Consider the following 14,633-nt stretch of genomic DNA (forward strand, 5'->3'; position numbering starts at 1 on the left):
CTTTTCCCTGCTTTTCACAACAACATAAATGCTCATCTGAGGCCAAATTTTTCCCTAAAGCAGAAAAGCTGCATGTTTTTCAACCTTGTTGTTTCCCATGGATGCTGTGATCTGTTCAAAGAAAGTTTAGTTGGATTTACTCTAACACATGAGTTATCTCTCTTTTGCCTCTGCAGAGCTCTATATTTAGTAGACTGCTATAAGGCTGTCGGTATTTCCACAATCCTTTCATTCTCCTCATTTGTATGATTGCAAGCGCCAATGACTTCTTGGCATGAGGAAAGCTGTAAATCTCATGAGAATCAATGCTGGTGGGTGTACACTCCCAGATTTGAAACCTAGTAGCTTTCCCACATGCACAATTCTGTGCTCTGACAACTTCATTTTATTTAATTTTGTTTTACAGATTTTGTATTGGGACACACAATGCAGGACCTCACAGTTATAACTTTACTGGAGTTATAATATGGATTATGGAAGCTTCTTAGATTTCTCTTTTTATAAAGATAGTTATTCTTTTTTTTTAAGTATGTAGTTAGGAGTCACATGTGCAATTCTATTACATAGATATCTTGCACAGTAAAGAAGCCTGGCTTTTAGTGTAGCCATCAACTGAATAGCGTACTTTATACCCATTAAGAAATGTCTCATCCCTCAAGCCCTTCATAAGCCTCCAATTTCTATTATTCCACTCTTTGTCCATATGTACATTATTTAGGTTCCACTTGTGATTGAGAATATGCAGCATTTAATTTTCTTTTCTGAGTTACTTTACTTTAGATAATGGCCTCCAGTGCCATCCATGTTGCTGCAAAAGACGTGATTTTCTTCTTTTTATGGCTGAGTAATACTGCATAGTGTATTATACCACATTTTCTTTATCCAGTCCACCATTGATGGGAACCTGGGTTGATTTTATATCTTTCCTATTGTGATTTGTGCTGCAATAAATGTACAAGTGCAGGTATCTTTTTTATACAACAATTTCTTTTCCTTCGGGTAGATACCCAGTAGTGGCATTGTTAAATCAATGGTAGTTCTATTTTTAGTTCTTTGAGAAATCTCCACAATTTTCCATTGAGATTCTACTAATTTAGATTCCCACCAACAGTGTATAAGTATTCCCTTTTCCTCACATCCTCGCTAACATCTGCTGTTTTCTGAGTTCTTAATTATAGCCACTCTCACTGGCAAAAGATGATATCTCATTGTGGTGTTGACTTGGACCACAATGGTGATGACTGTGGTCTCTGATGATTTGAGATGATGAAGATTTTTGATAGACTCATTGGCTTTTGTATGTCTTCTTTTAAAAAATGTCTACTCATGCCTTTTTGCCCAAATTTTCATGGAGCAATTTGTTTATTTGTTGTTGTTGAATTGTTTTAGTTGACTTTATGAACAGGCTTTGTCTATGTGGTTTGACTTCAGTCAATGGTGCCAAGAGTTGCTTTATATTCAACACCAAATTTTGGGGGGAACTGGTCAACTGAGTTCATCTCCTCCCAACTCCACATTCAACAATATCACACTGATCACTTGAAGTCGGTCTCAGTGGGAGTATTTACACCATAGAAATTGACAAACATTGCAAATCAAACCTCCACCCTGACTCCTCTGGAGAGGCAGTCACTGAGGATTTACTAGCCCTATATTGCCTATGTTTCTGACACAACAAGAGTGATTAAGAATAAGACTGAAAGTAAAAATAGCCTTGTGTGGAAGTACAAAAGGACTGAGATTCTGCTGAAGACGCAAACAACAGAAATCCTCACTGCCAATGTGTAAAATTAGCAAGATGGAAAAGTGTAAAGATACACTAAGTCCCAAAGAGGATACATCAATCACTACAGAAGAGAGAGAAGAGGTATTCAAGACGCACCCAAGGGAAGACTTCAAGGCAAAAAAATTACCTACCCTGATCAGATTTGGTGCAAAGGTACCCTTCAATGATTCCAGTTTTCCTGCAGTCTCGAATGTCAACATCATGGCATAGATTTGTATAAGTAGTGACATTTCTTTTTCATGCATGCAAAATCAGTTATTTTGAATCTTACTAATAAGGTAGTATGTGGTTTGTATGTGTTATTTCTATATTTAATACATATAGAAGGCTTATACTGAAGTGGAAAGATCTGTTATCATTTAATACTAATTCTTCTTTCCAAATTGCTTTAAACGGTTATCTTCCTTGTATTTGCTTCTATCTTTCTGCACATTTAGACTATCGATTGTTCTATAACCAAGTCTGCCTTATTTCTTAAGGTCTACTTCATATTCTGTTCTTCCCAGCTATTCTACCTGTAAATACTTCCTAAGATTACTCTAATTCTAGTTTATGTCAATGCTTTAAAATATTTTTTACTATTACTGTTAGTAATAGTAAAACTAACCTGTTACTATTAAGTACATTTTAGGTGTTATACCAAGTCAATATTCAACCAGATATATCTACGTGATAATAAAAATCATTGAACCTAGAGCAAGGACTCCAAGGCAAAATTTCCTGATTTTTTTCCAAACTTATTATCTGAGAAAGTGGGAATGATTGGTGAATTTTAAAGAAAATTGAAGTTTCGTGAAAGAGTGTCTTGAGGTGCTAATTTATAGCATTTTCCAATTTCCATGATGTAAATACTCCTATCATGTCTGATTCCAAGTCGCAAAACGTCGTTATTGAATTTGGAGATGAGAGGAGATGACCTCAGTTGACTTTCATGAACCAGTGCAAGCTCGCTTCAGCCAACCATCCTTACAGAAGGGAAAAATGAGAAAAGGTGAGAGTCTATCAGATGAGGGAAAATGAAGAGTTAACAATGGATGTGGGATGGTATTTTAGTTTTCTTTTGCTGATATAAAAATTATTACAAACATAGTGACTTAAAATAAGACAAATTTATTCTCTTATAGAAGTCCTAAAATCAAACTGTTGGCATGGCTGATTTTTTTTTTTTTTAATTTCAACTTTTATTTTGGATTTAGGGAACACGTGTGCAGGTTTGTTACTAGGGTATATTGTGGGATGCTGAGGTTTGGGCATCTAATAATCCCATTGCTCAGGTAGTGAATAATGTACCCAACAGGAAGGTTTTCAACACTTGCCTCCTCTTCCTCCCACCATTCAAAACCCCACTGTCTATTGTCCCAATCTTTATGTCCATGTGTATCTGTTGTTTAGCTCCCACTTATAAATGAAAACATGTGTATTGGTCCATTTGCATACTGATATAAAGAAATACCTGAGACTGGTTAATTTATAAAGAAAAATAGGTTTGATGGACTCACAGTTCCACATGGCTGGGAGGCCTCACAATCATGGTGAAATATAAAGGAGGAGGAAAGGCACATCTTACATGGCAGCAAGCAAGAGAGAGTGTGCAGGGTAACTGCCCTTTATAAAACCATCAGATCTCATGAGACTTACTCACTGTCATGAGAACAGCATGAGAAAACACCCAGCCCCATAATTCAGTTACCTCCCACAGGGTCCTTCCCATGATATGTGGGGATTATTGGAGCTATAATTCAGGATGAGATTTGATTGGAGACACAGCCAAACCATATCAACATGGTATTTGTTTTTCTGTTTCTGAATTAGTTCACTTAGCATAATAGCCTTCAGCTGCATCCATGTTGCTGCAAAGGACATAATTTTGTTCTTTTTATATGGCTGCATAGTACTTCATGGTGTATACGTACCACATTTTCTTTATGCAGTCCACCATTGATGGGCACGTAGGTTGATTCTATGTCTTTGCTATTGTAAATACTGCTGTGCTGAACATGCAAGTGCATGTGTCTTTTCAGTTGAATGATTTATTTTCCTTTGGGTAGATACCTGGTAATTGGTTTGCTGGGTCTAATGGTAGTTCTGATGTAAGTTCCTGAAGAAGTCTCTGCTGGCTGAACTAATTTGCATTCCCACCATCAGGCTGATTTCTTATGGAGGCTCTAGGAAGCAGTCAGCTCTTTGCTTTCTCTAGCTTCTAGAAGGTGTTCACATCCCCTAGCTCATGGCCCTATGTCACTCCAGCATCTGTTGTCATTGTTGTTGTTGCTGTCTCATCCTTTTCTCTGCCTCTGACCCCACTGCATCCCTTTTACAATAACCCATTGTCATAAGCCAGGAAAATCTCCCCGTCTCAATATCCTTAACCTGACCGCATCTGCAAAGTCCATTTTGCCAAGCAAGGTCACATATTTACAGGTTCTGGGGATGAGGACAGGGAGACCTTTGGGGGCCATTATTCAGCCTACCCCAGAGGGAATCCTAAGGTAAGACATACTGTGTACTCATCACCTTTCCTTAGCAAGGAGGGGACAAACTTTGGTTAATAATCTCAGGTATGCTTTACAAAGTTTTAGAATCTACACTCTGATACCATTTGAAAGTGGCCTCTTTCTCAGGGATCTATCATTTGTTTAAGTTAATCATGTTTGTTCGTTTGTTTTTTGGAGACAAAGTCGTGCTCTATTGCCAATGCTGGAGAGAAGTGGCACAATCTCAGCTCACTGCAACCTCCACCTCTTAGGTTCAAGCAATTCTTGTGTCTCAGCCTCCCCAGTAGCTGGGATTGCAGATACCTGCCACCACACCCAGCTAATCTTTATATTTTAAGCAGAGACTGGATTTTACCATGTTGCGTAAGCTGATCTCAAACTCCTGAGCTCAGGCAATCCACCCACCTTGACCTCCCAAAGTGCTAGGATTACAGGTGTGAGCCACTGCACCTGGCCAAGTTAATTATATTTTAAAGACTGGTGTTTAACAACGAACATCTCAAAATAACTTTCTACCTCAAACAGGCATTTTTTAGATGGGAAGTTTAAGTTATGACCTACATTTCAACTGATTAAAACACTCTCGGTGAGTGTGCAAAATAAATTTCTTCGTAAGTACTGTTTAAAAGATGTGCATTTATGCAAGATCTGGTCTGGTGAGGTAGAGCTTTAAATGGAAGGGCAGATAAGTAGAAATGTTAAAAACCATTGTTTTGAACCACTTCTAAGTTTACTAGATCATATATATATGATTTAGTAAAAGTATATATATATATATATATATATGCACTTAAGTCTTATTGTCATGGTTCCATGACAAGTCTACCAAAGTATTAAATAACTGGCTTCTGTGTTTCAGGCGTAATTTTATTTTGGGAAAGAAGATCTTGTTGAACTGGGACCAACCATAATAAAGGGAAAAAGCTGGCATTGTTTCCTCACTTCTATGGTCCCATAGTTCTCTCCATGGCCAGAAGTCTTTCTAAGGAATATTTTTTTGGGGAGGGGAGAGTTTGTGTTGGGATTAAGTCTTCTGAATAGAGAAGACTTATTCAGTCTTCTCTATTCTTAGAGAATACTCTAAGATGGGACAATGCTGTAGTGGATGAAAGCATGTCCCAGACACAATATCAAGGAGAAAGGGGACTGCTTTGTATGGAAAGGGGAAAAAAAACAGCAAGTGATTTTGTAAGTTTTTTTTTTTTTTTTTGTAAGGTTTTAGTTAAGTTCCTGTGGACTTTGCCTAGGCAGGTGACATGTGCCTCACATGATGCAGGACATGGCTTGCATTTCCTTGGGCCCTCGTTAACCCATACCTAATTCTACCCACTGAGCACCAACAAGTGATTCGGCATATGGGAAGTCAGCCAGCAAAAGGGGTCTCAAAGTGACTTCACTTTGTCAGCAATTACCTCCTAGAGGGACTGCAGTGTTTGCAGCTGAGAAGCCAGCACCCAGGCTCTTGCAAACACACACAGAGTTATGCTTCCTGAATCTCATCACAGGCGTTTATTTTGCACTGGGAAGCTGGATACAAGTAAAGAAATGAAGACGGCCCTCCCAGGGAATGGACACAAGAAGGAACTAGTGTACTCTGGGTTATAATTTAGCTGTAACCAATATTTGCTCATTCAACTCCCCTTCTTCCTCCTCTTCCTTTTTCTTGCCCACCTCTTTCTCCTCCTCATGTAATAGATTTTAAAATATTTCAGTCAACTTGTGATTTGTTCACACAATAATTGTATTATTTTAACATGCATATCTTCCCTTTTTCAAAAGCCATTTAAATTCCTTTTTTTTTTTTTTTTTTTTTTTTCTGAGAAAGGGTCTCATTCTGATGCTTAGGTCGGAATGCAGTGGCACCGTCATAGCTCACTGCAGCCTCCATCTCCTGGTCTCAAGCGATCTTCTCACCTCAGCCTTCCGAGTACATGGGACTACAGACATGAACCATCATGCCCAGCTAATTTTTGTATTTTTTGCAGAGATGGGGTTTTGCTGTGTTGCCCAGGCTGGTCTTGAATGCCTGGGATCAAGCAATCCACCCACTTCTGCCTCCCCAAATGCTGGAATTACAGACTTGAGCCACTGTGCCTGGCCGAATTCTTTTTTTTCCTAGGAACTGTCCATGCATATCCTTTGCCCATTTGCTATCTATCGCTTGTTGATCTTTTAATAATCACCTCCTAGGAGCTGCTTCTAGAGGAAGGAGTTCAATCCTTTGCTTGTTATATGAATTGCAATGCTTCCCGTGGTTTGCCATTTGGAAATTCAGTAGGGGATATAAAATAACATATAAAAACAAATGATGGTTACATATATAATAAACAACCACTAACTGGAAGACCACGTTGGAAAAATGAACAAAGAAGAATAACTAGAAAGCCTTTGGAAAATAAAAACAATGAAGAGGATGTTTAAAAGTCATTGAAATAGTCTTGTAGCATATTATAAATCCTCAATGATTAAAACAATATGGCATTGGTAAGTAGACATAGAGACAAACCAATGGAACACATCAAAGAGTGCAGAATAGGTAAAATGTATATGGGAATTCCGGACATGAATAGCTGTCATGTCAATCTTTGGGAAAAGATAAATTTCAAGAAACAGACTGGGACACTTGGTTAACCTTATGGAAAAATTTAAATCTGGGAAGGGGGGAACTTAGGAGGGAGGATCCTTTGATGCCAGAAGTTCATTATCAACCTGGGCAACAAAGCAAGATCTCACTTCTACGAAAAATAAAAATAATTATTAGGTCATGATAGGCATATACCTGTGGTCCCAGCTGTTTGGAAGGCTCAGGCAAGAGGATCACTTGACCCCAGGAGTTTGAGGCTACAGTGAGCTATGATCACACCACTCCACTCCATCCTGGGCAGCAGAACAAGACCCCGTCTCTAAAAAAAGATGAAAAAGAAAAACAAAAATCTATATCCATGTCCCACAATGTATTCACAGATAAATTCTAAATAGATCAATGATTTAAATATAAACAATGAAGCTATGCTTGTATTAAATATACTAGAAGGAAGGATGGGAGAATTTATAATCTTGAAGTGGGAAGGTCTTTCTAACAATGAAAGTATAAATAAATCACAAAGGAAACCACTAATCAAAATTTCTGTATAAAAAATACATCACAAATGGAGAATATTAAAGCAAACTTGGAGTCATCCCTTTCCTAGTTTTGTTATTTTATGAGTTTGTAAGAGAAAATTAAGTGCATCTAGGCTAACCACCAAGAATAAAACTAGCATTTCATCTTTTTAGAAAACAGCAAATGAAAACATGAGCCCTGTGCTGTCTATTAAGGTAACCAACAGCTTCCTGTGGCCATTTAAATTTGTTTTCTTCAATTAAATTTAAAAATTGGTTACTTGTTGATATGGTTTGGCTATGTTCCCACCCAAATCTCATCTTGAATTGTAGTTCCCATAATCCCCACATGTTGTGGGAGGGGCCCAATGGGAGGTAATTGAATCATGGTGGCAGTTTCCTCCATGCTATTCTCGTGATAGTGAGTAACTCTTCATGAGAATTGATGGTTTTATAAGGGGCTTCCCCTTCACTGGGCTCTCATTCTTCTCCTTGCTGCTGCCATGTGAAGAAGGACGTATTTGCTTCCCCTTCCACCATGACTGAAAGTTTCCTGAGGCCTCCCCAGCCTTGCAGAACTGAGTCAATTAAACCTCTTTCATTTATAAATTACCCTGTCTTGGGTATTTCTTCATAGTAGTGTAAGAATGAACTAATATACTTGTTTACACCTGCTGTAATAAAATTGTTCAATCGCCATATGTGGCTAGCAGCTACCATTTTGGGCAACACTAATTTCTATGATTGTAGAAAACCCCATTGGAAAGCATTGGCCATTTGCTGATTCAGCAAACATTTATTGAACTGTATTCCAAGCACTTCTGTCGTTGTGGATATGAATGAGCACAAAACGGAGAGAAATCCTTCCCCTGAAGCCACTTATATTGTAGTGAGATCTACCCAAAACCAGGATGTGGTCAAGTCTTGCTGCACAATACCTCTACCTCTCACATTCAGTACAGAGTTGATTTACATATGTAGGTTTAATAATGAACAGTGAGGCCTGAGCACAACAAAAGGAGCCAATACTCATCTATAATCCCTGAGCATGATACAGCACCTAGTGCAAAAGCCATTGCAGTTCTTGCCTTTGCTTTCAGTGGCAAAAATCACAATGACTTTTGGACCAACCTAATAAAAGCATATGTGTTTCATCAGTAAATAAATTCATCTTTATGAATCATCTCCTCCTCCATTTTGTTTGTAGGGAAACATAATTATAGAGCTCAAAAGATGAAATGTCACACAGTTAGGAAGTGAGACAGCCAATTATCTATTCTCTGCATTGGACACTGTCTCTGGAGAATGATAGAAGGACTCAGGATACATTTCAGAGCAAGTCACTCTATAAAGAGAAATGTCTGGATCTTAAATATCTGAATAATGATCATGTTTATCATTGAAAAGATTGCTCCATCTGGGAAAACATGTAATACATGCAAGCTTCCTTTTTTCCTTTAAGACCAGTTCTTTTGATGCGTGTGATGTGTGTTTGCAAGGTAAGATTTCCCAGCTCATTGCCCGAGTTTCTTCGGGAGAGAAAACCAAGAGCAAAAAGACCCACAAAGACAGTGAATTGTTATAATATGCCATTATCTTCACATTGAATTTGAAGTTATGACGCCTTCTTTTAATCCAAATTAGTATATAGTGATTTGAATACATACAATTATATGTGTTTAGGCAAAATGCTAGTTTTCTTTTTAAATTGAATTCAGCTCATCCAAGCACTTGCAAATTGTTTATTCTTAATACCTGCGATTATCTGAATTTCATCTTTTTGTGTGTGAACATAAAAGCAAGTCCTATACAATTTCCCAAAATACCATATTACCCTGCTGATTAGTAGAATCGTAAACCACAGGTATTTGAGAGGAAGCATGTATTTCTCAAATTAAAGACTGATATTTAGATCAATATCAAAGTTTTGTATGTGTCATGAAAAGTTGTGGAAAATGTGTGAAATCTCAGCAAATAACATAGGTTCTATTAGTTCTTTATATAATGAAATGGATAATTGAAATTATATGTTTACCAATTTAAAATCATTTTTAAACTATTATTTTTTCTTTGACAAGTAAGCTCTCTATAAAAAGATACTGAAAAGATAAAAAAAGCAGAAAGTGCAGTTCACCCAGGATTCAATAATTTTTGGAAGTGAATGTTAAACATTTCTTGGCTTGTTGATTTTAAGTTTGTTTCTTCTATGTTCATTTCACATAATTAAATGTACAATATCTAATATTCTCATTACATAGAATTGAATCTAATTGATTTTTCCATGCTTCATATATTTTTTAAAAATTCTTTTGCTTATATATTTCTCTGTAACTCTCAGAATCAAAGTCATTTCTTTTGAAAACATTAAAATTAAATTATCTTGGCTGCCCAAACATAGAAAGGGAGTTTAACATTAGACAAAAGTCAAATCCAGGAGCAGCAAGGATGATTCACCAGAACACTGAGTGTAGAAGGACTTCTTCTAATTCCCACATTTTCACTCTGGACAAAAATATCTCAGGAACACCTGTGTCACTAAACTGTAAGTTCTGCAATGGGCAAATCTTCCAAATTTTTCTTCATTCCTACTTTGAATGGAACCAGTGCTAACCCAGAACACAACTTTCTTATTCATTTTGATTCTTTAGCATAGAAAACTCCCCATTCATCTGCTATCTCCCACAAAAAATAGCTTGCCTAATCATTTTATCGATTTTTTCACCCTAATTCTCTCAGAGATGACTACGTGTGCTTTTGATGAGTGAAATTTAAATATATTCATGGCTGATCAAAGCCCTGTGACAGGCATTTTGGGAGAGACCCAAGCAAGTACATCTAGCCCTTGCAGTCAAGGAGTTTAAATCTAGAAGATAAAATAGAAGATTGCTTTCTAATTAAATGATAAATTTAACCCCCTTCCTTTCATCTCAGGGCAGCTTATCCCAATTAATGTGCACATTGTGGCTACTTATCACTCAGCAAAAAAGAGAGTTTGATTTTCAATAATGACTTAAATGTCCATGCTAATTCTATGATGTTCAGAATTGACTCTAGGCTGATTATATTGTAGCAAATTAATGACAATATAATATTAATCACTTAAGGGTAACTGATGGAAAAGATCAGTCTAAATTAGTGAAAAGCATGAATTTCTACAATGCTCATTGAAAAATTAAATGCTTAAAATATTTGTCCATAGTGCTGACTATAATGAACAAACATGCTCATTTATAATTGTTGAATTAATTATAGTCAAATCTCTAGACTTTTCTTTCTTTTGTTTTTAACTTTCTCACCTGACCTAAGCCAATTTAGCTGTTCATCAGTTCCCAGGTTCCTTGGATCATATCAGGAGGCTCCCAATATAAGACCAGCCCCAAAACTTGGCTTTCCAGGGGATACTTTACCATGGAGATCAACCCTACCAACAGAACAAATATTTATTAGCCTACAGACACATTGTGATAACCTCAAGAATAGTCTTCGTACACAAGAGATTTTCACAAAAGACACCCATCAACATAGAAAGAATGATATTCCAAAGTCAGATTTATACATGTTTAAGGTTGCTTTGGGCAAAAGTCTCCCCCAGAAGTGTAGAGGGTGGCGAAGGGTGGGCTACATGGGACTCACTGGATTATAGAACACCAAGCCTGAAGCTACTTGGTACTGGGCTGCCCATATTCTCAGATGCATACAAGTTATGTGTATTAGTTCTTTATGGCCAGTGTAACAGAGCATCACACACTTAGTGGTTTAAGACAACACAAAGTTATTGTCATATGTTCTGAAGAAATCCAGCATGGCTCTCAATGCGTTAGTATCAAGGTGTTGTCAGGGCTTCATTCCTTCTGGAAGTTCTAAGGGAGAAAATGTCTCCTTGTTCTTTCTAGCATCTAGAGACCACCTATATTTCTTGATGCATGGCCCCAATTTTCATTTTCAAAGCCAGCAATAGCAGGTTTCATGCCATATCACTCTCACCTGTTTGTTTTTCTCTTCCACTTTTAAAGATTCTGTGATTCCTTTGGGTCCACCTGGATAATCCAAGATGATCTCCCTATTTTAAAAATATCCCTATTTTAATTCCATCTGGGACCAGAATAGCCTTTTGTCATGCAAGTGACATATTCACCGTTTCAGTGAATTCGTATGTGAACATCTTTGGTAGAGGCATTACTCTGCTTGCCACACTACAATACCATATATGTAATTACTGTCCATGTCACCCACCAAAAATCCTTGTTTCTAATGCACCTTATGATAAATAAGGAAACTCTGTTGTTGATTCCAAAAAGGATATTTGGAATATAAATTTTTGGATACGTTTGGATTTCTGATTAAGGTTCTTAAAATGCTAAGGCTCTAGACTAGACTGCAAATAAAGTTAATGTTCATACACACATACATGGTGCAGTTTATAAGAAGACATTTTAAAGCCAATTATCAAACAAACAATATTAGACCATGCACTCAGTGCAATTTGCACTATGAAGCAAATGGAATTTTATCACTTCAAATTTATTTAGCAAATGCTTTCTGAATTAAAAGTGTCCAAAATATAGGCTTAATGGAAATCTCACAGTAGGAACAGCTTGTAGATAGATTTAGTCCAATCCTCCTATGTCAAACATGAGAAATGAAAACTGAGAGAGATTAAGTGACCAGCAGAAAGTTAGAGGTGAGACCTAATTCTTCTAGATCCAAATCTAGTTCTGTTACTAGAAATATAACACAAATCCTCATTTCTGATAGTGACTTTCGAGTGTCTCCAATTTAGAATTATTACATTTTAATGTGTCAGAGTAAGTCTCTACTTAAAATTGTTTAAATAGAAGCAATCAGCCATCAAGCTGTGGTCTAACTTGAGGTTACCACTAGTACCTCATTGATTTTATTTTGTGCCTAGTGAAATACAAGGTAAGAATAAAGAGTAAGACTTGGCACTAGTGTACAACCAACCCATGCCACTCTCCTATGAAGAGGATCATAAAGGGTGCATTTGGAATTGTGGGAGAAAAGACCAAAATACATCTGCTTTACTCCATGGGTAGCATTTTGTGCATTCTTGGACATGCAATGCCATTAACTGCATGGAAACATGAAAAACATATCTATCTCCATAACAACCATGTTGTGTTCTATTATGATAAATGTGGATGTCAAACATTGAGCAACTGGGAAAAGGGTAAGTGATTTTAAATGTCTGCTATTCCTGAAACTGCTTGAAGACATTCTGAAATGATGACTGTGTGAAAACTCACAGTCAATACTCACAGCATTGAGATAACCAAAATGTAATATATCTTTCATATACTAAAACAAAGTAATTGTGGTGTACATCGGCAGATATTCATCTCTGTCAAGGTACTAAGTTGATATGATTTGGCTGTGCCCCCACCTAAATATCATCTTGAATTGTAGCTCCCATAATCCCCTCATGTTGTGGGAGGGAACTTGTGGAAGGTGATTAGATTATGGGGTGTCTCCCCCATGCTGGTCTCATGATAGCGAGTTAGTTCTCACAAGATCTGATGGTTATATAAGGGGCTTCTAGCTTCACTGGGCACTCATTTATTTCTCCTGCCACCATGTGAAAAAGGACATGTTTGCTTCACCTTCTGCCATGACTGTAAGTTTCTTGAGGCCTTCCCAATCATGTGGAACTGTGAGTCAATTAAACTGTTTTCCCTTATAAATTACCCAGTCTCAGGTATTTCTTCATAGCAGTGTGAGAAGGGGCTCATACATAAGTCAAACCTACAACTTTGACTGAATGTCCCCAAACTAAGATTTTAGGTGTAGAGTCATCAGAGCTTTCAAAGCGCTTTACTTGCTTTTTAATTTTGTTTTCTAAACAACCCTAGGCAGAGTTATTCTCATTTTACAGATGAGAAAACTAAGAATCAGAAAGGTGACATGCCCGATCTAAGTTTACTGAGTTAGTAGATGATTGAACTAGGGGTCTCACTTAGTCTAATGACTCATTCATGACTATTTTACCCTCCAGAAGAGCTATTGCCTTCTAGCTGGGTTGCACTTGCCCTTGCTCCTATTTTTTCTACTTCCTGGTGCGTGTTTTACCCAGTGCAGAGTACTTGCAGAATCAGATGGTCTTTGTCACTCAGAAAGTGTCTTATCTTTTGGTTGCAGAAGCTTTGTTGGAAGGTCTCTCTATGATTTGGATACTGCCCCTATTGGACCATCAACCTGATTCACTGGTCTTCTAAAAGCACCTAAAAGTCATCTTTTATTCTCCAGCCAAATGATGCTAAGACAACAGTCTAAATTCAACCAATGGTCCAGATATTCTGATCCCTGTTCCCATTGAAAACCTGCTTTGGAAGATCATCTCAGCAACCCATCTGTTCATTTATCTAACAGACATGTATTCGACAACTGCTGTGTTCAAAATACGCAGGTGAATCAACACAAAAGTTTTGTTCATGTCCTCAAGAGTCTTCCGTCATAATAAAGACAGCAGTCATTTAAAAAAATTCAGTGCAGCTTAATTGAATTTTATTACTGAGGCACTTAAATGAGCTACAGTACCAGGGAAATCCCATACAAATGTCATTTCTCAGGGCAGGGGATTTGTTTTTGCTCAGTGTGGCAGACATAAGTGTGCCTGAGATAGTTAAGCAAGGGTTCCAGGAAAAGGGAGCTTATGTTTGCTAGAAATAGGAAGACATTCCAGGTGAGAAGAGATGGACTTTGCAAAGCAAAGGAGTATTATGGCATAACATGGAACATGGTTGAATACTTCATATCATGCAGAAATTGAAAAAAAAGTGGGTAAGAGAGGAGACAGGGAAAGAGAAAGAAAGAGAAGGAGAAAGAAGAAAAAGACAAACAAGGAGGAGGAGAAAGAGGAGAAGAAGAAAGATGTGAAAGAGGAGGAGAAATAAAAAAAGAGGTGAGGGGGAGGAAGAGGAGGAGGAGGATGAGAACAAAGAAGAAAAGAGGAGAGGAAAGGCAAGGAGAGGAGAGTAAAGATAAAATAAGGGCCAAACAGAGCTGGGAATGATGGGTCATGCCTACAATTCCAGCATTTTGGGAGACTGAGGCAAGATGATTACTTGAGGCCAGGAGTTGGTGACCAGCCTGGGCAATATAAAGAGAACACTGGAAGAAGAAGAAGAAAGAAGAAAGAAGAAGAAAGAAGAAGAAAGAAGAAGAAGAAGAAGAAGAAGAAGAAGAAGAAGAAGAAGAAGAAGAAGAAGAAGAAGAAGAAGAAGAAGAAGAAGAAG

The sequence above is a fragment of the Piliocolobus tephrosceles genome, chromosome Y (genome assembly GCF_002776525.5).
Source record: "Piliocolobus tephrosceles isolate RC106 chromosome Y, ASM277652v3, whole genome shotgun sequence".
Lineage (NCBI taxonomy): Eukaryota > Metazoa > Chordata > Mammalia > Primates > Cercopithecidae > Piliocolobus > Piliocolobus tephrosceles.